The sequence below is a fragment of the Grammomys surdaster genome, unplaced genomic scaffold, assembly GCF_004785775.1.
Source record: "Grammomys surdaster isolate TR1022 unplaced genomic scaffold, NIH_TR_1.0 170, whole genome shotgun sequence".
In the NCBI taxonomy this organism is placed as follows: domain Eukaryota; kingdom Metazoa; phylum Chordata; class Mammalia; order Rodentia; family Muridae; genus Grammomys; species Grammomys surdaster.
Genome location: NW_021604618.1, coordinates 4,438,208 through 4,465,098, shown reverse-complemented (window position 1 = coordinate 4,465,098; position 26,891 = coordinate 4,438,208). Strand labels below are relative to the sequence as shown.

The window sequence follows — 26,891 nt, the reverse complement described above, 5'->3', positions numbered from 1 at the left end:
TATCTATCTATCTATCTATCTATCTATCTATCTATCTATCTATCTATCTACCTATCTACCTATCTACCTATCTACCTATCTACCTATCTACCTATCTTCTATCATGTGTCTATCTATCTCCTATTTCTATATCATCTATGTATTAAAATCAATTCACTTATACTATTCCTCTTAATTAGAAAACAAAACCAAACTCTATTTTTAGTCCTAATTCTCTTTTCTTATAACTAATAAATTGATTTTGTTGTCTTCATTATCATGTAGGTGTTTGATCACCACCTATGTTTTGACTGTGATAGTAATCTCTCATCACTGTAATTACGTTCTTCACCCCACAGGTTCCCTACAGTAACCACCAAAATTTGATAAATGACATTGTTTGCTCTAACCTAGCCTAGTACCATCTATCATTTTAAGATTCCTCTTCATTCTGTTTGGTTTCTGATCCCAGGCTCAAGAACTGGCATTGGTGTGGCCTCATGCTGAGGCAGCTTCATCACCACTTGAAGACTTTGATTCTACAAATGAAATTTCTGCAGATGCCTTTGAATATTGTAATAGACCATCCTGGCTGCTATGAAGTACTTGACATTGTCTTAATATTCCTTCCTTCCTGTATATGGAGGTGCAATTGAAAAGAAATGACTTTTGTGTCTCTGTACAGTGAAAATACCCTAATTGTAAATAGACACACTGGCCTGGGAATGGTAATGTCAGACAATAAACTACTGTGAGCACCATGTTTGCCAAATCCAGCCAATTTACCTAGTTTCCTTTTTTCTTTAGTCTGGATCCAAGATTATCCTGAAATGTAGTTCATGGTGGTCAAAAACCTTCCTATCAACAGTATTTTAAGAAATTATGGAAGAGTGTTGCTTAAATATACATTGTAAAGAGCAACACTTGAGACATTCCATTAGAAAAGTAACACAACATAACTAAAATCTCATATTGTTTTCTGTGCATAAGTTGAAATGAATGTTTTACTTTTGGGAAATTTTTCAGAGTTTCTCAGACCTTCAGTACTTCTTTTCCTCAACTGAAATGAAGTTGTATAATGTCAGCTGTATGGTCATTTTCTTCATTTAAAACAAATACAAACACATGATTTTTAGCAATGAAAAGCTGAGAAATCTTTGAGTAGTATGCTATAAGAAAAAGGCCAGTTCTCACATTCTGAAAGGCTAACATTCTGAGCTGTCATTACTGGAAAATAAGTCATAAGACACAGTAAATGTCTACAAAGTGGTGCCAGTGTATCAGAGTAAGTTCTAATCAACCATAGTCAATACATAGATCAAAACAGCTGGAGATTATTTTACTGGATATTCATGAAGAAACAATAAATACTTAAGGTCACTTAGATGTTAATTAATCCTCTAATATCAATCCATAATGCATGCAAGTAGCAAAAACTATGTCATGCCTCTAGTTAAATCAAATTGTCACTTGGGAAAAAATTAAAAATTAACCAAAGTCAAAGTCATGCAGTGAGGCAGAATCTGTAATACTAGCACTCAGGAGACTCAGCCAGGGAGATCCTGACTTTGATTTATTCCTACATTGACAACTGTGTGCAATTGTTTTCTTGGTTAACTGTTTCAATTGCTGTTTGTCAAACATTTATCTTAGAAAGGTCTTCAGAGGCCTTGTTCATGAAGTAAGGATTGTTGAAATAGGATTTTAATAAATATTAAATATGTTGCAGTGTACATGCTGACCTCCTTTTCTTATAATCTATTCTTTTCTTTCTTTATTTTTTCATGTTCATTTAAGATCACCTCATTCCTTACATATATTCCCTCAATGCAACATCGATATTGACTTCAGGTTGGATTGCTTGGTTCTAAGTAGTATTGTCTTATTTCTTTGTTTATATGTTTATATTTTTTATGTAAACTGACTTTACTTTTCTACCAGTATTTTTATAATCTTGGTTATATGCAAGTTCAACAACAAGATCACTAAGACCCAATAAACAACAACCATAAAACAGAAACAGGCAGACAAAAACAGTGAAATAAAATCCAAACAAAGCAAAACAAGAATCAAAAATTATCAGCATTTCTTTGTAACTCTGAACATTTTATGAACTACTAATATTGTTGAAATATCTTGTAAAATAAGCTCACTTTGTTAAGGTCTGCATTTTGTTTTCACCACCACAGTAAGATGATTTAAATTAAAAATCATACTGCAGCAGAAATGTCTATAGTATAATTTTTATTCATGAGATCTTAGTTTTAAAGATATATATGTGATAGGTGTATTGTCATGTACCTGTACACCTCACATTTAAAAGACTGAGTATGGAGGATTAAGAGTTTCAAGCCAGGCTGGGTTATGTATGGCACTGTCTCCACACAGAAAAGGAAGAAAGAAAGAAAAAAAGAAAGAAAGGAATAAATAATGAAGTAGAGAAACAAAGAAAGTCACACACACACACACACACACACACACACACACAGGCACGACTTGGCTCTCTCTGACATACTCAAAAGAAGTCATAGGTCTAGGTAATTTGAACATCATCCTTTCTTGGTGGAGCTCATGAATTCACCATGCATTGCTTTGCTACAGGTGTTCCAGGATTTCAGGTTTCTAGTTTTTTCCAAAGTTACTTCTTTTATATCTTGATACTTCTTAAAGACAATTTATATTGTGTGTGAAATTCTGCCCTCCAGATGTTACTTTGTAATTTAATCTAGTATTTTAAGACCTGACATTTGTTACAAAATGAAGAGTAATTTTTATTTCTTCCTATCATTTAACTGCAGCTGACCCTTGCCTATCCTTGCTGTCCTGTCCCCTGTGACCTAAATTACTTCATCCTAAAATCCTTAGAAACCAAAGCTCTCCAACATAGATAGGGAAACAAATTTCATTTCTAAATGCATAAAGAAAAAGACAAAAAAGTTATGTGAAACTGTAACTGACCTAAGTTTCAACTGGTGAAATATTTTGAGACAGAAAATATTTAGGAATAGAAACTAAATGTAATAAGACAAAGAAATTCTTGGGAAAAAATGATTGAAAATAAGGTATATTACCATTCCTCATCAAAGTATACCTTTGACTTTCTCAGTGTTCCTTACGTATATTTACAATTTGATAATTATATAAAATAACTAAGGAGAAATAACCCATTAATGTATTGGTGAGTGTCAATATCATATTGATGATAGTAATTTACTTATTTTATAATAAAAAATTGACTATATAATCCCAAAGAAAAATATAATTACTTCTAGAATTAAAATGCAAATAAAACAAATTTAGCATCAAAGATGTCATTATAAAACAATCAGCCATCTTTGTACTAAATGATGCCCATGCATTTACATAACATTTTTTCTTTTCAATGACTCTATAAAACTGGCAGATCAGTTTAGATAGTTATAATTTCTCATTCAAAATTAAGATATCACTTGCCTAAGATTCTCAGCCAAGTTTGAAAGTTTACAAAATGAGCAAACTAATATAAAATTAATACAGGAAATAAAGAATAAATGACTCATTAAATGCTTGAAACTTTCGAAATTGATTGTGTGATGCTAAGTCATTTTTTTCCTCAGTCTTCCAAATATCATTACTTAGTTGGACATTTGTCCGCTGAATGACTTTTTACTGAATATTATGCACAAAATCTGCTCTGGGCAATTTGATGGGGGAAGTTGGAACTGAATTCATTAATTTAATCTTTTTTTTTAAATTAAAGAGCAGGGAAGGGAATTAACTGAGTGCATTTTCAGTAATCTGCAGTTGCGTTGCTTTTAAGAATCAGCAGAGTAAACCACGGCTGGGGGTAGAACGGGTACTCCCCTTCCTTCTCCCACATACACATATCCAGAGAGAGCTTGGCTCACAGGAGGTCCATAATAACCAGGTTCAAAGGTGAGACACCTTCCCTCCAGTGCCTGGCCTAACTGGGACCACTATAGTCCCCAGAAGACGCAGGACCTATCTGTTCTGCCTAAGACAGATCGTCCTTCAGGCCCACAACTCTGTGCAGAAAAGATCTGGCATTCCAGACCCCCTCCCACACCCAGAGACAGCCTTACTTGAGCAGGTCCATCATAACCAGGATCATAGAAGGAACAGTCTCTAGTCAGAAATAGCAAGGGTAGTTAATACCAGAGATAACCAGATGATGAGAGGAAAGGGCAAAAACATAAGGAACAGAAACCAATGTCCCTTAGCAACATCAGAACTCAGTTCTCCCACAGTAGCAATCCCTGGATACTATAACACACCTGAAACATAAAACTCTGACCTAAAATCCCATATCATGAAGATGATAAAGGATTTAAGGTGGACGTAAGTAACTCACTTAATGAAATTCAGGAAAACACAATCAAATTGGTGAAAGAACTGAACTGACGCATCCAGGATCTAAAAACATAAATAACATATAAATAAAGGCCTATCAGAATTACATTAGACTTCTCAACAGAGACTCTAAAAGCCAGAAGATCTTGGACAGATGTCATGAAGATCCTAAGAGAACACAAATGCCAGCCCAGGCTACTACATGCAGCAAATCTCTCAATAACCACAGATGGCGAAACCAATAGATTTCATGACAAAGCCAAATAAAAAGGATTTCTTTTTAGTAACTCAGCACTAAAAAGAATAATAGAAGAAAAACTACAACACAAGGAGGGAAACTACATCCAATAAATAGCAATAAATTAATCATGTCTCAACATAAACAAAAGAAGAGAACCACACAAACATAATGTCAAGCTCTAACAACAACAGTAACAGGAACTTTCAATCATTTGTCTTTAACATCTCTCAATATCAATGGACTCATTTTCACTATAAAAAAATGTAGGCTACCAGACTGGATATGAAAACAGGACCCAACAGTTTGCTGTATACAGGATACTTTGTAGAATTTATTGAAAATGAAGGCACAGCATATCTAAGTTTTGGGACACAATGAAAGCAGTGCTAAGAGTAAAATTTATAGCACTGAGTACCTTCATAAAGAAACTGGAGAAATCCCCCCATACAAGCAACTTAAGGTCACAATTGAAAGCTCTATTTCAAAAGAAGAAATCACACCTGAGAAGAGTAGACAGCAGGAAATAAACAAATTCAGGGCTGTAATAAACAAATTAGAAACAAAGAGAATAACATAAAAAAGCAACAAACTAAGAGTTGGTTCTTTAGAAAAGTCAAGAAAATAGATTAAACCCTTAGCCAAACTAAAGACCACAGGGTCAGTATTCAAATTGACAAAATCAGAAAAGAAAATGAAGACCTAACAACAGAAACTGCAGAAATTATAGAAACCCATCATATTCTACTACAAAATACTTTACTCAACAAAACTTGAAAATCTAGATAAAATAGAAGATTTTCTAGATAGATACAAGGAATCATAGTTAAATCAAAATCAGACAAACTATCTAAGCAGTCTCATATTCCCTAAGAAAATAGAAACAGCATTAAGTCTCCCAACCAAAGAACTTCCAAGAAAACTTGCAAGTTTGAAAATATCAAAAATTTTCAAACTATTTCACAAAATATAAACAGTAGAAACACTACCTAATTTGTTATAGGAAGCCAAGGTTGCACTGATATTAAACTACAAAATGACCAAAAAAAAAAAGAAGAAGTAAGAAAGAAAGAAAAAAAAGAAAGAAAACTTCAGAACAATTCTCCTTATGAATATAGATACAAAGTTACTCAATAAAATTATTGCGAACTGAATCTAATAAGACATCAAAATGATCATTCACCACAATCAAGTAGACATCATCACAGGGATCCAGGGGATGGATCAATATACAAAAATCAATCCACACAACCACTGAATAAACAAATTCGAAGAAAATAACACATGATCCTCTCTTAAGATGCTGAAAAAGCATTTGACAAAATACAACACCCCTTCATGTTAAATGACTTGTAAAGAATAGTAATTCAAGTCACATAAGTAAACATGATAAAAGCAATATATAGCAAACCAGCAGCCAACATCAAAATAAATGGACAGAAACTTGAAGTAATCCCACTAAAATCAGGCACAAGCCAAGGCTGCCCGCTCTTTCCCTGTTTATTCAATATAGTATTCAAAGTTCTAGCTAGAGTAATTAGACAACAAAAAGAGGTCAAAGGAAGACAAATTGCAAAGGAAGAAGTCAAGGTATCACTATTTGTGAATGACATGATAGTATAAGCAACCCTAAAAATTTAACCAGAGAATTCCTACACCTGACAAATAACTTCAGCAAAGTGGCAGGATATAAAATTAACTCAAACAAATCAGTCTTCTTCTTCTACAAAGGATAAATGGGCTGAGAAAGGAAACAACATCCATTACAATAGTCACAAATAATATAAAATATCTTGGTGTAACTCTAACCAAGCAAGTAAAATATATGTATGACAAGAACTTCACATCTGAAGAAAAAAATCAAAGACTTCAGAATAGGGAAAGTCCTCTCATGCTCATAGATTGGTAGGATTAACATAGTATAAATGGCCATTTTACCGAAAGCAATCAACAGATTCAACGCAATCTCCATGAAAATTCCAACTCAATTATTCACAGAGATGGAAAGAGTAATTCTCAACTTCAAATGCAATAATAAATAACTCAAATTAGCAAAAACAGTTCTCAATAATAAATGGCCTTCTGGGAGAATCACCATCCCTTATCTCAAGCTGTACTACAGAGCAGTAATGATAAAAACTGTATTGTACTGCTACAGAGACAGGCAGGTAGATCAATGGAATAGAATTGATGACCCAGAAACAAATCCCTCTTACACCTATGCTCACTTATCTTTGACAAAGTATCCAAAAGTGTACAGTGGAAAAAAGACAACATTTTTTTTTTAACAAATGATGCTGGTATAACTGGAGGTCTGCATGCATAAGAATTCAAATTGATCCATTGTTATCTGCTTGTACAAAGCTGAGGTCCAAGAGGGTCAAGGACCTCCAAATAAAACCAGATACACTGAAACTAATAGAAGAGAAAGTGGGGAAGAGTGTCTAACATCTGGGCAAAGGGGAAAATTTCCTGAACAGAATACCAATGGCTCAGGCTCTAAGATCAACAATTGTCAAATGGGACCTCATGAAACTGAAAAGCTTCTGTAAGGCAAAGGAGACTGTCAGTAGAACAAAATGGCCATCTGCAGATTATGAAAAGATCTTTACTAACTCTCCATTGGATAGAGTGCTAATATCCAATATATACAAATAACTCAAGGAGTTAGACTTCAGAAAACCAAATAACCCGATTTAAAAAGAGCTACATTGTTAAACAAATAATTCTCAATTGAGGAGTCTTGAATGTGTAAGAAGCACCTAAAGAAATGTTTATCATCCTTAGTCTACAGAGAAATGCAAATCAAAGCAACCCTGAGATTCCAGTTTACACCAATCAGAATTGCTAAGATCAGGTAACAGTAGATGCTGGCAAGGATGTGGAGAAAGAGGAACACTCCTCCATTGCTTGTGGCATTGCAAACTGGTACAACCACTTTGGAAATCAATCTGGCGGTTCTTCAAAAAATTGGAAACAGTTCTACCTAAAGAGTTAGCTATATTACACCTGGGCATATATCCCTAAAAATACTACAACATCTCTATGCTAAAAAAGGGGTGTTCTTTCAAATTTTAAATATAATATTGGGGTGAGGTTTTATATACTATTTGTTTATGAAGTATGCTATGAAGTCCTTTTAAAATTTTCTAATTTTGTTCTTTTATTAGCTCGTTTTGAACAACACTCACATATTGCTTATAGCTTATTTGGAGCTACAGGTAAACAAGTAATTTTATAAAACTAATGTGGTCTTACAATTTTTAAATATACTCTATATTCTTGTACAGAGTAAAACTATTACTGATCCTTGTCTTCAGATTTTTATGAAACAAAGAAAAAACTTTATATTAGGTGTCTATTTCAGTGTTTAGGATTGAAATTATATTCAAGCTATAATTAAACTGTCTTTTATACATAGGCAAATTCTCAATTTTTATAATAAAAACAAAATGTTTTAGAAAAAATTTCACAATTATATGCAATTATATAGTATCCTGTATCCAAAATGTTAAAATTTTCATTTTCTGGACTGAAAAAATCATAAGACCCTGCACATGTCATTTCAAACCAATTCAATTTTATTACTTAAGTTTTGTAGATAATAAATGCATATGTCAAACATTAAAATAGTTTCTCAAACTGCTGTGTGTTTTGTCACCTGCTGTGTGTTTAGGACACTCTTTGAACTCTCGATCCTCTTAGGCATACTTTGCACTGGTTGCTTTTACCTCCCCTGAAGTGTGCCCTTCACCCAGTTCTACTAGCTAGCTTTCATCATCAGCTCTCATTCTTCCAAAAGCCCCCCTTCCTGCTATGTGGCACTGTGACTTAAATGAGTATCACACAGTTGGGTACTTTAAAAATTGATGCCCCAGGTTTGCTTTCTTTGTGATGGAAGGTTACAGCTCTTTAGAATTTATTTCCATGGTGAATGTGGCTCCTGTGACTGACTATCTACCTGCCTCTTTTAGAAGCACTTCTAAGCTGTATAGAGAATTGTTCCTGAGTTCAGAAGACCACTGAGGGTTCTACAAAGAAAGGCTCAAGGCTCGAAGACTGAAATAATGTACTATCTGGAGACATAAATATCATTTTATTTTTAGTAAGAGACAAATATTCAAAACCAAGGTTAAAATCTTAAGTACAAATGTATGAGATTGAGTATATACTAGACTGAAACACTTTCTTATGTTAAATCAATTGAAATATTGCATGTTAGTATCTCCTTTAGCAAACGTAAGTAGGTAAAATTTAGAGGTAAATTTATATTTTTTACATATTTTGTGAAATGTTTTAAATACCATATATATTTTTAATAGAGAATAGATGTCTCAGTAATCATTTTATACCAGTGTATTACAGTATACTTATACATTATATAAATATATTTACATAAGTCATAGATTACCTATATCATTTATTATGCAGTACACTAATGATTTTAAAACATTTGTTCTCAATTTTTCTAATGTTGTACCTCCTTCATTATGTTTCTTATTTGCTAGTGACCTTCAAACAAAAAGATTATTTTGTTGCTACTTTAAAACTATAATTTGGCTAAATTTAGGAATCATAATTCAAATATTGATTTGCAAATATTTCTCACCCCTGTGCAAAGGTTGTTTCATTCCAAAGGGGTTACAATCTTAACTTGAGAACCAGTGTTTAAAATAATGAAAAGTTGGTAATTAAAGTATCATAGTTGGTAATCATAGTATTTTGAACTTCTCAAAGCATAATGTATTAAGTTTCTAGTTTATGTTTTCATTTCTATATTCAAGTATATTGTCAAGGAGATGCTCAGTGGGTGTAACAATTAATTTTCCATTTGTTGCTGAAGAGAGTTCTCAAAGAAAATGGTTAAGGAGTATGGGGAATCACATTAACACAACGACCAGTGTTATTTTATGGCTTATAAAGTAAGTAGGCTAATTGGAGAAAAAATGTTGAATATCAGATTTGGAAATTCGATGTGAACTCTTCAAGAATTTAAATAAGAAGAATAAGGGTTGTGCTTCAGGACCATTAGTTGGTAAAAGCAGGAGGTGAAGAGAAACATGGAAAGAGCAACATATGCAGGCTTAGTTTTTTTTTAACTGATGACATGTTTATTCAATGTTATGATTAATTAAAATAATTGATTTCAAAATATTTTTTTTAATTTTTAAATTTTTTAAAAGTTTTTAAAAAGTTTTTAAAACTTGCATTTAATAAGGCTTTTCAAATGCTTTGACCCCTTTTCTAGCCCACTGTTCAAAATTAGGAGAGAAAAGATGGTAAAAAGGACAAGAGGATGTGGACTTGATTAGAAGTAGTTCTTTGAGACTACCAGCACTGCAGCTCAGTAGTGTCAATATACCAAATACAAGTAAATGGTGGTGACAAAAACCAGAAGAAACACCCACACTTCCACCAAATTTGCATGAGTCTGAAGGAGTTACCAAAATTGGCTGAGAGAGCAGGAGAAGTTCTCTGCTATAGCTCTCTAAATGAAGCAAACATCTGCAAGGGTATGAGACAAATGAAGTATTGCAAAGCCAGCTATACAAGGATGCCTTCACTGTCCATTGACTCATAATGAAAGAATCTCCAAGAGGAGACCCAGTAAGGACGGGACCCCAAAGACCCAAAGACACTCCTGAGACCGTCTTGCTGCAATCACATGAGTCGGTAATTTATTATTGAAGTTTCGGCCGATACATGCCTCACGCAGGAAGTAGAGGAATTGCTGCTGAGACCTAAAAGCATAGGGTTAATAAAGGCAAAAAGGGATTGCAGTGCAGTCACACGCAATTGGTTGTTTCAAACATCTGTAATGTGTGTAAGAAGATCTCACGAGAACAGTCTCTGATTTTTGTTCCCTTGGGATCCAGTGAGAATGTTTATCTGAGCCAGCTTACCACCTGGCAGAATTTAATTAGCAAGTCCTTGGGACCTTCTGAGTTTTTCGAGAAGGCTAAAACATCACAGGAACAGATGGATGTTTCAGTAATGTTCTCGTTCTTAAGGAATTTGCCCTTGAGCACTTTGCCTATCTCTCATAGCAGTGGATCTTTGGAGCACTCAATTGACCTTTGTTTCCCTGCATCTTTTGTGACGGCCTTGGGTTAGCAAGTTAGCTGGCCTGTTATTCTTAACTATTTGTATTAGTGAATTAAGACTTCCTGTTATACTATTTAACTAACTTAAAAATCCCTTTTCAATATTTATCCTCTCTCCAGATATTATATATCCTGCCATGGGTCTTTCTTCAGCAAAATATCATGAATGTCTGTCACAGAAACCACCACATGAATCTGAATCACATGACACATCCAGAAGTTTTCCACTTCAGAAATATTTTTTTTTAATTAGTAGGACGAAAAAAACAGTATTCTAAGAGAGAAATAATAATATTACAAATAGTGATAGCTGTGTACTATTGGCATTGGACAATGTGAGTTTGTATGTACTATGGACATTTTTATGTGTGTATGCATTTGTGTATCTAATCATGTTTGCATGTTTGTATGCATATATAAAGACTAGAGATATACATTAAATAAGTTTTTGATCATTCTCTATCACATTTTGAAACAGAAATTTTCAAAGAACTATACTGATTTTGCAATATTATCTGTCCAGTGAAATTCAAGGTTCCTTTAGTCTTTACTTTCCCCGTGAGATGTGTTTACTTACCAGGTTAAATTTCTAATGTGGTTGCTAAAGCATCCAAATACAGGTCTTCATGCTTTGCCATATAGCTGCACTCTCAATTCACACTATGGACATTACATAGAATTAATTGATGCTCTGTAGTCTATACATTCATTGACTTAATATATTCTAACGTCAACCATAGGAAGCAGGTAGTATATAAGCCAAAATTTTCAAATTACAATCTCAACCAGAAAACATTTCATTGCTTCTCCTAATACTAAACAGATTATGTTAGGTGTAAAAATTTGAATATATGTTGAGTTTTTAATTTTTTAAAATGTTTTACATAATATAAGATTACATTATGTCCCCATTATCTTTTTCTGTCAGCTCTTCTAAGATATGCTCCTTCCAACACTAAGTCCTTCCATTGTCAAGTTGATGGTTGGAAACAGAAGCTGGAAGAGATGCTAGAACAGAAATTTCTGAAATTTATAGATGAATCTGAGCAACAGAGAGATAAGCTTAAGACTTGGCAACACAGCCTAGAGGAAACACTAGAGTTAAAGGTTCAGGATTTTTTATGCTCAACAGGTACCAACTATGGTATAGTATATTTTATTTAGCTAAATGTTCATAAAAGAATAGACTTAATTAAAATAAAAAATATCATATTTTGATGAAATAATTACTTGAATAAAGCAATAAAATATTCAACACAATTTAGAGACATGAAAAGAGCCACTTTGTAATAAGCATAAAGTATACTACTTTCTTCTTTTTTATGAGCTTGTATTTACAACTGTTGAAAACTTCCATAATAGTAAATTAGTATTATCTGTTGAATAATTAAATTTAATAACAATATTAAAATAGCTGTTAATATTAATACTTTAATTTTCCATGTGGAAATTTTAGGAAGCATAAACATTTCTGTATATTTGATATATTTTTAAAGAGAATTCAAAGCAGTAGTAATAAGACCAAAAATTCTCCTGAGTTGAATGTTATTCAGTTATATTTCTGGTAGATTTGTCTTGTTATTATTGTTGACTTTATGATATTATTCTGGCTTTTGTTTATAATGATGAAAAATACAACACAAATACAAGTTTGTCTAGAGAGTTACACTCTCCCCTCTAATTAGTAGTACTGAGATTTTGTAAGGTACTAAGTTACCTGATGGATCTTTACAATGAGTCTTTCTGAAAAAGGTAGAAGAATTTTTTTCAACTGAAGTTATCTCTTTCCAAATGACACTAGCTTATGCCAAGTCATCAAAACTTAAACAAAATATCTTTTATCAAATATAACCATCATCTTAATTATCATCACCATCATCATAATCATCATTATTATTCTTGTATCTATTCTTGTCTCAGAGAAGACTTAAAGGAAACATCCATGGTAACCAAAGAAGTAATGTTTATAAAGAAAGTGTCAGAGGGAAAATAATATAAAAGATTTATATAGTTCATGAGCATTTAAAAATGTCTGCCACTCTGCTATAGAGAAGCAAGCAGATGACTTAGGGAGTGGATAATGTTAATAGAAAAAATGGTGTCTTCACAGTATTGATTACCTTGCATGAGCTATGGTTTTGTGGTTTGAATGTGGATGAAATCTTTACACTCACTTTTTGTTTTTTATATGGTAATACTTTGTGGCTGTGGAATCTTTCTTAGGTGGACGAAGTAGATAGCTTATTGCTGGCCATTCTATGATCACCTCTTTCTTTCAGGTCTGTAGAGATGTGAGCACATAGTTTTATGCTTCTGCTTCTGCTGCTTTGAGCCCCTCCTTCTACCTGGTGTTCCCTGTCAGGATAGAATGCATTCAAACTTACAAGCAATATAAATTTTTTCAGTTAGCTTTCCCAGATACTTCATCTCATTGACAAGAAAAGTTACGGAATCGATTGCTAAGAAAGGAATTACAGTGTTAACATTGACAACTGTTTCAAACAACTTGATGAAAATTGAACTACTTCTCTAAGGACAAAAGAACCATGTTTCTAGCATAAAGATCTCTTAGGCTGTGACTTAGTGTTACTAAAAATGTAATTAGCATCAATGGGAAACTACAACAACCCAACAAAGGGGAGGATGATAAATAACTCAATTCTTTACAAAAGAAATTTTGAGTTACTGATTCCACCAGGTAAGGAACCAAAACATGCTGATGCAATTGCTGTGGCTGGATGAATATAGATCATCAGGTAGTATAAGTTCTGATAAATACTAATTATGTTCATATATATGTTTGTTTACATAACTAAGAATTCTAATTTCTTTACTTGTTTGTTGTTTTATTTTTCTGAGAGTATGTGTGTGGTGAGATATATAACATATATTTGCTTTAAGCAGAAATCTTTTTCCCCTTCCTTAATTTTTTATCAAATATTATAATATTGACATTGTATTAGTTTTTAAATATTCCTACAACTTTTTTTTCCCATCCAATTCCTAAAATATCTCAAAACTAAGCATTCATCAAGGGATTTTTCTACCCATTCTGGGGAAAAGTCAGTGTAGTTTGAGTTGTGTAAGATATGGGAATTAAGCATAACATAAACAGGTGTAGTTGGATATCAAGTTAACAAGCATTGGATTGTGATAGCTCCTTTGATTGTTGACTTGATTAGGTAATACATTAAACATTTGAAATGTACCAGTATGGTGTGGATGTTTTAAGAAAGAATTGGTATATGGGACAGTGAGTGGAATGGAAGTTTTACAATCAGTTTTGACAGTACCTTCCAATGGGTGACCTAGATTAGGCGAACGAGAAGAAAGAGGAGGAGGAGGAGGAGGAGGAGGAGGATGAGGAGAAGGAAGAAGAGGAGGAGGAGGAGGAAGAGGAGGAGGAAGAGGAAGATGAAGAGGTGGAGGAAGAAGAGGAGGAGGAAGTGGAAGATGTTCTAAGAGAAGACAGAGTTAGACTTAGTGATAATGGTTTTTGCCAATAGGAAACAATCCCTGATGCTTCCAGATTCTGGTGAAGTCTGTTTTCTCATCCTTTGGCTTGGATCAGTGCTTCCCTTAGTGTGGAAAGCCGCGGCTTGTGTTGACAGCATTCACCATTACAAGATGGCACTGGCATCCGGTGCTCCTCCAAGTAAACAAGTAAACCGCACATGTGCTATGGTAAAAGCGTGCTAAGTCACAGCCCATCCCGGGGCGTTTTGGCGGGTAACAAGTAAGCAGCCAATCAGAAGTGAACACACTGCCCCAAGGGTATATAAACAGTGCCTCTTCCGGGCCCGGGGTCTTTCCTCCTTTTCATTGGAATAAACATTTGCTGTGGAAGGATCCTGGTGCCCACGTGCGTTCTTGCTGGCGAGACAATTACACGCGGGCCACAGCTGGTGCCGAAACCCGGGAAATTCACCAATGCCGGTGCCGAGGAGACCCTACGCTCTCGGAGTGGATTCAGAACCGCAGGACAAAGGTAAACTCTGAGAGGCATATTTGGCCTTGATCTATTTCGTCTCCCTCCCCAGGCGGCACTCGTTCTCTTCCTTCTGGTTTTGCAGGATGAGAAAACCCGCTCGACTGTAGCGGCGGGCCAGGGAGTGCTAGACGAATTATAGGGCAGCATGTCAGAAACAGAGCAGGATAAGCACTTAGGAGCTCAGGAAAAAAAGGGAGCTCAGAAAGAAAAAGGAAAAAAAGGCATGCTTAAGAAAACAGACCCTTCCAAAGACATTCAGTTCGCGGAAGTGAGAGGTAAGGGAAAGGACGCCCTTGGGAGAGATGCGCACGAAGGGGACAGAGGCCTCAGAAAGAAATCTCTTTATCTGGTAAAGGAGCTGGAGGCCTCGGGGCTTGGTGACTCTGAGTCGGAGGAGCTAACTTCCTCTGAGAGGGAGGACTTAGACGAAGAGAGCTGCTTCAGGTGGGAAGAGCAGGGTTAGAAAGAATTGGAAAACTAAGAAAACAGGGTACTGAGGTGTTACAATAGCTGCCTGCTACATCTCCAATGAACGAGATGAAAAGTTACATCTTGAATATGAGAGAGAGAGAAAGGGTTTTAGAAAAACAGTTGTCCTCTCTCTGAGCTGTTTCAGCAAAAAGGAATGAAAAGGCTATTTCAGAGCTCATCTAGAAAAAGAAAGAAATTTGGGAGACATCCTGAATTTCTCTTTATTTAGCTCTTAGATGTCCTTCTTTGTTGTCTGTCCTTGGCATGCCAATGTCCACGTGTGTCAATTGTTTATTTTTTGTTTCGTTGTCTAAATGTATGTTCTATGTTGCATGTTCAAAAGAAAAGATCGTTAAAACTGCTTGATCCAACTCTAGGGCTAGTTTAACTTTGTTCTAAAGGCAGTCTTAATATACACAGCAGAGGCTAATAAGCTACCCTACACCTGTAGCTAAGAGTTGAGCTGAGCTGAAAAAGCCTTTGCAGGAATTGATTGTTGGCATAAGCTGCTTTTAAAAGAAACCAATAGCTTTTTGGGTTTTATAAGGAAGCTAAGAGTTGTTTTGTCCTAGAAAAATCTCTGTGTCAAGGTGCTTTTCTCTTGAAATTACAGCTAGAAAAGGCAACAAATTTTGTTTGGTCTAAATACATAAGATGCATAGCCACTTCATTGTTGTTTCTGATTGATTTTAAAAGTATAAAAATGTTCTACATGTCTTGGTTATAGATTATTGGCTTAAATTATTGGGGGTGATTAGAAATTTACAACTTTGGTAACAGAAAGTTGGTGTAAAACTAACTCAGTGTTATAGTCATTCAGAAACCAGAGGTATAAAAAATAAGATTTTAAAACAGTATCTCTTCAATGAGATATTAAAAGCTGCTTCATAACTCATATATAAGAATTGGCAGCAAAACTTTGTAACATAAAGGTAATCTACTTGGTGTTGATTTTGGAAAAAATAGATTGTTTACATTGCTTTGGTTTTGTCTCAAAATTATGGTTATACTCTAATGTTGCAAAAGAAACTCAAAATTATAGTTAAACTGCCAGTATTCCATTGGCTACAGTTGGCAGTTCAACTGTGAGTTTGGAATTCTTTGACTCATCCATGTTTATGGTTGAGAAGAGGATAGAGGAGAGTTGCCTATATTGTCAGGAGGAGATTACTTGATTTGGAGCTCAGATTAGAGTGATACTAGTAAAAACCATAGTGCCATGATGAATGCTCAGGCAGGCATGTAGATTGGGATCTTAACATGCTTCTAGGAGAAGGTCAGTGTGAAGGCAATGTTAATCAGGTTGAACTGCCTACACAGCTCTCAGACCATACAAACAGACTTAGATACATTCGTCTTTGCGATGAAATTGCACCCTCATACAATCAGGGTCTGGCCATAGCTTGCACAGAACCGTAAAGATAAAAGATGTTTTATATGTGGAAATTTAGATAGTTTTTAAAATGACTGTCCCAGGAACAAAGGCTTGAGCAACAGTCAGGTGACCAAGGTTACATGAAAAACTTGTCCTTGGTACAAGAAGGATAATCTTTGGGCCAGGCCTCAGGATATAGGCCAAGATTAAAAACATTTACATTTGAATCAAGACTTTGTACAGAGTGGGTGCAGCAAAAGCTTGTATTTCAGACATTCCTTTTGTCCTGACCTGCCTCTAGAAGGGTGTTTTCTAGAATTTGTTTATTGCCTTGTTTGTTCCTTAGGGAGCCTTAGACTCAAAAGAAATTCAAAACAGCTTATGGGCCAGGAGTTTGAGATAATGATTATGCTGGAGGAATTAAAATTGTGTTTGCTTCCCTCCATGGCATTGTAACTACTGCTGGCAAAGGAATTCCTCAACTCGTTTTGGGTCCTTTCTTCCAAAATTGTTGAGAGTGATAGAAGACAAGATGGCTTTGGTTCCTCTGATGTGTATTAGGTCTTATCAGTAACAAGAGACCTAATCTTAAGTTAATAATTGACGGAAAAAGGGTTTTGAAAGATTAATAGATACTGGGGCTATTTAACAATTATTTAGAGGACAAGATTGCCTTCAGCTTGGCTTTTATCTGATATTCTCACTCAGCTAAAAGAAATTGGTTATTCAATTAATCCAAAACAAGTTAAAACTTAAGATTTATAAAACTAATGGGACACTACAGCCTGACTTGCCTACTCCAGCTGCCATTCAAGTAAATGCATATAAAATTATTATAGATTTAGAAGATTGTTTTATACAGTTCCTTTACCTCCTGGTAAAGGTGAGAGGTTTACATTAAGTGAATTTGCTTGTGATTTTTGAGAGCCCATGAAGCCATTCATTAAAAAAGCTTGCCTCAAAGAATGATTAATGGCCTAAAAAAAAAATTTTGTTGTTGCTTTAATACAAAAGTTAAACATTTAAATCTCTCAGTGTATATTATTCATTGTATATTTTGTTAGCTGATCTCTCTAAAAGAGTTTTTCTGTACTCCTTTACCCTAATACAATGAGCTTTAAATTTTAGAGTGCTTATCACTCCAGAAAAGATTCAAAGACAATATCTTTTCAGTATTTGGGAACTTAGTTATATCTTAAGCAGATTGTGGCACAGAAAATTCCAAGAAGAATAGATAATTGGGGCTAGAGAGATGGCTCTGCCGTTAAAGGCTAGGCTTACAACTAAAAATATTAAGAGTTCAATTCCCAGCAACCACATGGTGGCTCACAACCATTTGTAGTGGGATCTAGTGCCATCTTCTGGCTTGGAGGTGTACATACAAAAAAAATGGTTTACTTTTAATGATTCTCAAAAGTTGTTAACAGATATTAATTGGCTAAAACCTCATCTTCAGCTTACCAAAGGAGAACGTAAACCTCTGTTTAATATTCTCAAGGGAGATGCAAGTCCTAATTCCCCTTGACAATTAACTGATGAGGGATAGATAGGTTTGTAAAAGTATAGAGTAAGCTGTTAGTTATCAAAAGATAAATTATATAGACTATGATAAATTGTTGGCTGTTTGTATTATTGCTACTCATGTGCTCATAACAGCCCTTTGGCGATACAAACACAGTTTGATTTAACCAGCTTACACTTCTCAAAAGTTTGGACAATTTTGTCGCCAAATGGAGGTGACCCATCTGACGGGTCTCCCTTATAACCCTCAAGGACAAGGCATTATAGAACGGGCTCATCGCACTCTTAAGTCTTATCTAATAAAACAAAAAGGAGGAGTTGAGGAGGCTCTACCCTCAGTGCCATGAGTCACCGTTTCTATAGCACTTTTCACCCTTATTTTTTTAAAAATCTGGACAGTCAGGGCCATTTGGCTGCTGACCATCACTGTTTAGAGCCTGACAGGCCAAAAGAGATGGTCAAATGGAAGGATGTCTTGACCGGACAATGGAAAGGCCCGGATCCTATTTTAATAAGAGCCAGGGGAGCAGTTTGTGTTTTTCTGCAAGAAGAAGACAACCCGTTTTGGCTACCAGAGTGACTGATGTGACGACTCACGATATTAGAAGATGACACCCAGGCGGACCCTCCAAACTCTGATGACAGCCCTTGTGCTGATCCAAGTGATACAGGTTCCTAGTATATCGGGGGAACAATGATGGGCCATATTATCTGCCTTTCCAAAACCCATGCCAGTCAGACATAATGCAGCTAATCTGTCCAGGAAATTGTCTCAATATCTTGCAGGAAATTGGTCAGAAAACTTCGATGAGAGACTCAAAAAATTGAGAGCGGCTATGGTGGCCATCAACTCGACGCGCGTGGATCTATCCCTGACTGAAGGACTCTCCTCCTGGATCTCTCCAGGTTTCTCTTTCTTTAAAAAGGGGGTGGGAGTAGGCCTGTTTGGTACGCCCTATGTTGCGGATTAGTGTTCATGCTTTGGTTGGTTTGCAAGCTCAGAGCTCAACAAAAACGTGACAAGGTCGTTATTACCCAAGCACTTACAGCCCTAGAACAAGGCTCATCTCCTGAAATTTGGTTATCCATGTTAAAGAAATGGCCAGTAGACAGATTCCTCAGCTGTTGCACCCCAAGAGATTTGCCCATTGCACTGGGTCGGTGAGGAGTCTTGGCCTGGCTGGTCCTTGTCTGTGTAGCTGTGGTACCTGAATTTGAGGCAAACAGCCCTTGCACCCCTGGGAGATGGCTCCATTGCACAGGGATGGGTGTTTGCATCTCTCTCTGTTTCCCCTAGCCCTTGCACCCAGAAGACTTGTTTCCGTTGCACCTGGTAGAGTAAGGGAGACTGTCTTAAACTATCAGTCCTTGATCGCTTATTCCCACAAGATGGAATTTGCTTGATCGAGCTTGAGTTTGAGTCATGATTGGTACCGCGCTAGACAGGCCAAGGGCAGTTCCATATTAATAAAACAAAAAGGGGGAGATGTGGAAAGCTGCGGCTTGTGCTGACAGCATTCGCCATTACAAGATGGCGCTGGCATCTGGTGCTCCTCCAAGAAACAAGTAAACCGCACATGTGCTGTGGTAAAAGTGTGCTAAGTCACAGCCCATTCCGGGGCGTTTTGGCAGGTAACGAGTAAGCAGCCAATCAGAAGTGAGCACGCCGCCCCAAGGGTATATAAACAGTGCCTCTTCCGGGCCCGGGGTCTTTCCTCTTTTTCATTGGAATAAATATTTGCTGCGGAAGGATCCTGGTGCTCGCGTGCGTTCTTGCTGGCGAGACAATTACATGCGGGCCACACCTTAGAATATTCCAAGTTTTTGGTGCTAGAGTAGAAGGGCTCAGGATTCCAAATTTCTTAAACCAGAAAACTATTCCCATTTTCTCCATGATGCATATAATCAAGCAAGGCACTGGCATCCTTGGGAAAATTATACTTCTACAGATATTTTTATAGCAAAAAATTAGAATACAGAGGACATCTATATATGTAGCAAAATGGGATATTTGTTTCTTAAAATGTATAATAATCACAATTTTAAAATTTTGAAGCAATAATTGAGTATATTATCAAGAGGGCTCAACAAATACTTATCTCTCTCCTTTTCCTTTCTTTACTTCTTTGTTTCTTTGTTTCTTTCTTAATTCAAAAATGCTGTGAAATAAATACACTGTCTTTACACTGCATTCCCTGAGAGACTATTTGCAAGTGATGCAATAATAACTGGAAATTCTGGTATCTGTTGCATCACAAATCGTAAAATATTTTAGTTCTAGGCCAGAATAATGTGTCTTCCATTAGTATGCCTGGAGCTAAGGTAGGATAAAATGTTATCTTATAAGGAGATAAAAATATTATGTATTTATTTCTTTATGTATATTTTTCTGCTATTATTAGTAGTATTTTCTTTAGAAAAAGGAGTTTGAAAGTAGAAGAAATAAAATTAATAAATATAAAACAAAGCAAAAACAAATAAAATTTCATCTCTACAATTTACAAAAAGCAATGATATCATTCAATGGAAGTTTCAATTTGCTTCCAAATGTATGTACGTATATGAGTGCAATTCTGTAATTATCATCATAACACAAATTGCTTTGGGACATTTCAGTTGTCTTTTAAATTATGTGAGTATTTCTGTCATTTTTATACATAATTCTGAATATTTGCTTAATGTCCTTTTCTTTTACAACTACTCATTTATCTAATCATTGGTGAACATTTAAGTAATTTAGAGCTTTTACCTGCTAGAAAGGAATTCTGCAATGTATATACCCTTCATCCTTTCTGTGCTTGTCTTACTAGCATTTGAAAAAAACCTACAGGTAAAATAATTGCATCAATTTACACTTATTATTTCCCCATGAATGTTTTGGTTTTTCTGATTGATCTAGAAGTCACACGGCAAGGTCCTTTATTATGGAGAGGGCTACTATGCTCCTTTACCTAAGGAAATTCAAACCCCAAATAGTGTTGTCTTTGTTGTGTGTGTTTCTTTGTAAGGAAGTGCTGGTGTCTTTCACAGATTTTATAAAGTACCTTCTCACACTTCCTATAGGAAATAACAAAGTGAGTTGCATTCAATTTTTCTCAATGTACATCAGCTCTTTCATTTGGAATAAAAATAGTTAATCATAATCTATTAACTTTAAGAATTTATAAAACTCTCCTAATTTCAGAGTCCTTCTAAAGCCTTATCAGTTAGTTGTGGAAACTTGACTCCTGGTTTTCATTTGAGTAAGTCATGTACCACCTTGGAATTAATGACATTATGAATATGCTTCACAAAGTCATATATTTTTCTAACTATTTTCATAACTGTGGTGCCTTGTGACAATCTAGGTATATGTCACTGAAGTAAGGTTGAGATCTAAATTATCAGGAATTAATATCATGTTTGTATCAAACTTTAGACATTAATCACTTTATTACTTCCTAATTTCTTAAGAAAGACTCAATAGCTATTATCATATGAGAATAACACCCACTAGTCCATCAACATATTATTATAAATAAATTGTTATATATACTCTAAAATATGGTACACAGACTAAATACATGTTCAACTTTTAATATTTTGCTATATTCAAAGATTGTGAATGAAGTGGGTGGTTAAAAAGCTATAGATGGGGGGAAAATGTCGTTTTGTTTGTTGTTAAACCAAACCTATAAAAGGTGACATTTTTATATCTACTTACTCCTTTTTAATATATTTTTGGGACTTGCACTTACAAAAAATGAGAAGCAATGCAGTTAATCAAATAAGACAAATCATATATATATATACATATATATATATATATGTATAAATGTATCAAATATGACATTAGCAGAAGACGAAGTGAAAATATTATTCAATCATACGACAATAGAACAAAGCACTGGGTTTGAGAGCGGTTATGAAGAATAGAAATAAAATGATTTAATTATTTCAATTTCTAATTTTTGGAGTAAATTATTTTCAGCAAATATAGAAAGATGATAAAGAGAATTATTGAATGCTAGAATTTGTTACTAGGACTTTGTTATTAATGCTTCAAATACTTTTCTTTGAGATTAGGCATTCTTAGCTAATTGGCACCCACTGGAATTAGTCCTAGGATTTTAAAGAGACTAGAAATCAGGGTGCCATGATCTTTGAAGATGACTTTTCAAAAAACTTGTGTTCAGCTTCTGAAGAGGACATTACTTGGACACAAAGCAGTTGAGGAACATTTTAGTACAGTTCCTTAAATGGAAAAGAAAAGCCTGAACTTAGAAAGAATTCTGGTGAAATTTGGTCAAACAGTAAACCATCTTCATTACATGAAATCTTAGCTCAGGATAAGTGAAAATCAAGAATTGTTTTTCTTTTCTCTATGTATTTACTATTTATTTATGTATGAATTATGTATTTATTGCTAGTATTAAGAAAACAGTGAGTTGGCTCTAGTGCTAAAGGCAATTGATGCACAAGTCAGGTGATCCTAGTTCCCTGACCCATATAAAACTGGAACAAAAAAACCAGGGAGTTGTCATGTGATTTCCACACATAAACTGTAGTACACAAGCACATACACACACACACACACACACACACACACACACACACACATACAAAGCCAAGATACTACTAAATGGATAGAAGATAAGTAAATCTCATTGAATGTACACTCTTGGAAGGTCAAATGAAACAAATTCATATATGTATAGTGCATGGATTAACTTGTTTATGTGTTATTTAATAAAAGGGTGGCACATGTACAGTTTCTCTTACTCAAGTTAATATTTTTAAGCAGCAATCCTCTAATAGTTGACTTTTTTACTTTGGTCCAGTTGAGTGATAGCTATGCTGGAGATCAGCTCCTTCTGATTACCATGCTGCTATATTTGTCTTGCTATTTGATACCTGTAGTGTATGAAATGAGAAACAGGCCACAAATATATCCATATTTTCATTATTTTTGTTTTGTTTATTTATTTATTTACTTACTTATTTAATACTTTCTCTGTGCTTGACTTCAGCTTTATTGAAATACTTTTTGCAAGGCTATTCTGCATTTTGCTCTATTAGGAATGTATATTTATAGCTTATTCTTGATTAAGACATACAGACTGAAATTTACAGCAAGGAAGGATAAATTACAAACTTTATCATTACAAAATTTTAGACATTGGGTAAACTGAATGTGGTATAAAATTTTTTAAATAATTCACCAAGATTATAATATTTTAGTAAGTAGAAAATATTTCATTTTTATTTTATGGGTATTTTCTCTATTTGTATAAATTTCACCTAGTGTATAATTTGGTGAACCATTGGTAATTAACAAAGAAGTGAAAAAAATCCTCCAAAACAAGAAAGCTAGGCACTAGTGGCACAGGCTTTTAAGTTCAGCACTTGGAATTCAGAGACAGGTAGATTTCTGTGAGTTCAAGGCAGCTTGATCTACTGAACTCCTGTACAGCCATAAGTATACAGAGAAACCTAGTCTCAATTCTGAACATCTATGCCCCAAATTCAATGACACACATATTAGTAAAAGAAACATTACTAGAGCTTAAATCACACATTTAATTCCACACATTGATAGTGGGGGAGTTCAACAACCAAATCTCACCAATGGACAGGTCATTGAAATGGAAACTAAATAGAGACATAATGAGAAGAACAGACATTATGAACCAAATAGACCTAAAAGATAGCTACAGAACCTTTCACAGAAACACAAAAGAATATACCTTCTTCTCAGCACATCATGGAAACTTCTCAAAAATTGACCATATACTCAGTCACAAAGAAAGCCGCACTTGAAATAACACTGTGAATATTATTATAGCAGAACTTCAATAACAGAAATAACAGAAAGCCTACAGTATCATAGAAACTGAATAAATCTATACTCAATGACTACAGGGTTAAAAAAGAAATAATCAAAGACTTCTGTAATTCAATGAAAATAAGGGAAAACATATCCAAATGTGTGGGACACAATGAAAACAGTGCTAGAAGGAACATTTACAGCACTAAGTTCCTTCATAAAGAAAATGAAGAGATTTTATACTAGCAACTTGGCAGCATACATGAAAGCTCTAGAACAAAAAAGAATCAAACACAGCCAAGAGGAGTGGACTGAAGGAAATAATCAAACCTATGGATGATATTAATCAATTAGAAACAAAAAAATATTACAAAGAATCAACAAAACCAAAAGCTGATTCTTTGAGAAAATCAACAAAAGGGCAAACACTTAGCGAAATTAACTAAAAGCCAGAGAGACAATATCCAAAGTAATTAAATTAGAAATAAAAAGGAAGGTATAACAACGATCACTGAGGAAATTTTAAAAAATCATTAAGTGTTACTTCAAATGCCTGTACTTCACAAAATTGGGAAATCTAAATGAATGATTATTTTCCAGACTGATATCACCTCTCAAAGTTAAATCAAGGTCAGGTAAACTAAACAGTTCTACAACTACCAAGGAAATAGAAAGTCATTAAAAGTCTCCCAACCAAAAAAAAAAAAAAAACAAAACAAAACAAAACAAAACAAACAAACAAAAAGCTTTGTCCAGCATATAATTCTACCAGAATTTCAAGGGAGAGCTAATATCAATAATCCTCAACCTATTCCATAAAGTAAAAATAGAAGGAACACTGGCAAACTCATTCTATGTGGCCACAGTCACTCTTATGCCTAAACCACATAAAGATCAACAATTTCAGACCAGTTTCTATTATGAACATTGACATAAAAATATGACAATAAAACATTGACAATAAAATAAAAAATAAATCCAAAACCACATCAAAACTATCATTCACCATAATCAAGTAAGATTCATCCCAAAGATACATGAATGTGTCAATATACAAAAACCCATCAGCACGATTTACCATGTAAACAAACTGAAAAGGAAAAAAATCAAATGAGTGTTTCATTAGATATTGAGAAAGCCTTTGACAAAAATCTAACTCTCTTCATTTTGAAAGTCTTACAGAGATCAGAGATAAAATGCCCATACCTAATATTAAAAAAAAAAAGCAATATACAGCAAACCAATAGCCAATATCAAATTAAATGGAGAGAAACTTAAAGCAATTTCATTACAATCAGGGACAAAAAATGCTGTCTACTCTCACTCTGCCTATTCAGTATTGTACTTGAAATTTTAGCTAGAGCAATAAAACAGAAAAATGGGAGAACAAGGGGACACAAATTGGGAAGGAAGATGTCCAAGTATTGCTACTTGAAGATAATACTGTAGTGTACTTAATCAACACCAAAAATTGAACCACAGAAAGCCTACACCTGATAAATTGCTTCAGCAATGTGACTGGATACAAAATTAACTATAAAAGCAAAAATTAGTAGCCTTCTTTTATATAAATGGTAAATGGGCCTAGAAAGAAACTAAGGAAACAACACATTTCACAATGCCACAAATAATATAGAATACCTTCATATAACTTTATCCAAATGGGGAAAGACATATATGATAAGAATTTCAAGTCTCTGAGAAAAAGAAATTGAAGAAGACATCTGTTGATGGAAAGATCTCCATGCTAATGGATTGGTAGGATTAACATACTGAAAATGGCCATCTTACCAAAGGCAATCTACATATTTAACACAATTTCTATCAATATTCCAACACAACTTTTTAGAGAACTAGAAAGAGCAATTCTCAACTTGATCTGGAAAAAGAAAATTCCAAATTAACTAAAACCATCCTGGATAATAAAGAACTTCTGGAGGTATCAGCATCCATGGTTTAAGCTGTACTACAGAACAATATTAATAATAATCTACAGGGTATTGTATAGAAACAGATAGGTTGATCAATGTAATAGACTTAAAGACTCAGAAATAAGCCCAAATATATACACATACTTGTTTTTGACAAAGAAGCAAAAAATAATGCAATGGAAAATGAAAGCAGCTTCAACAAATGGTACTGATCCAACTGGATGTCTGCATGTAAAAGAATAAAAACAGATCCATATTTTCAACCTGCACCAAACTCAAGTCCAAGTCTATCAAAGACCTCAACATAAAACTGGAAGCACTAAATCTGATAGTAGGGGAAGTGGGAAATAGCCTTGAAAAAACTGGTACAGCAGTAAATTTCCTGAAGAGAACACCAATGGTTCAGGCTCTAAGATCAACAATTAATAAATGGGACCTCTTGAAACTGAAAAGCTTCTGTAAGAAAAAATATACTCAATAGGACAAAATGACAGCCTACAGATTGGAAAAAAAATTCACCAACCCTACTTCCAGCAGAGGGTTAATGTCCAAAATATATAAATCTCAAGATGTTAGACACCAACAAACCAAATAATCCAATTAAAAATACATAAGGAGCTAAACAGAATTCTAAACAGAGGAATCTGGGATGGGTGAGCAACACTTAAAGAAATGTTTATCCTCCTTATTCACCAAGGAAATGCAAATCAAAATGACCCTGAAATTCCATCTTACACCCATAAGAATGGCTGAGATAAAAAACTTAACCAACAACACATGGTGGTGAGGATATGGAGAAAAGGGAATACTACTCAACTGCTGTTGGAAGTCCAAACTTCTACAGCCACTCTGATAATAAATCTACTGGTTTCTGAGAAAATTGGACCCACATAGTTCTACCCAAAGATCTAGCTATACTCCTTCTAGGCATATACCCAAAAGTTACTCCATCATACTACAATGACAGGTGTTCCATTATATTCATAGAAAATTTATTCATAATAGCCAGAAACTGGAACACCTCTCCCATATGCCCCTCAGAGGAGGAATGGATACAGAAAATGTAGTGCATTTATATGTCAGAGGCAGCCTTGCTTATGCACTGAAGGCCTAAAATCAACCATA

The 26,891-nt window shown here is 34.7% G+C and overlaps 1 pseudogene; it reads left to right on the top strand.

Annotated features, from left to right (window-relative positions):
* LOC114620715 overlaps nt 1-26,891 on the top strand; it is a 111,571-nt pseudogene that overhangs the window by 65,216 nt on the left and 19,464 nt on the right.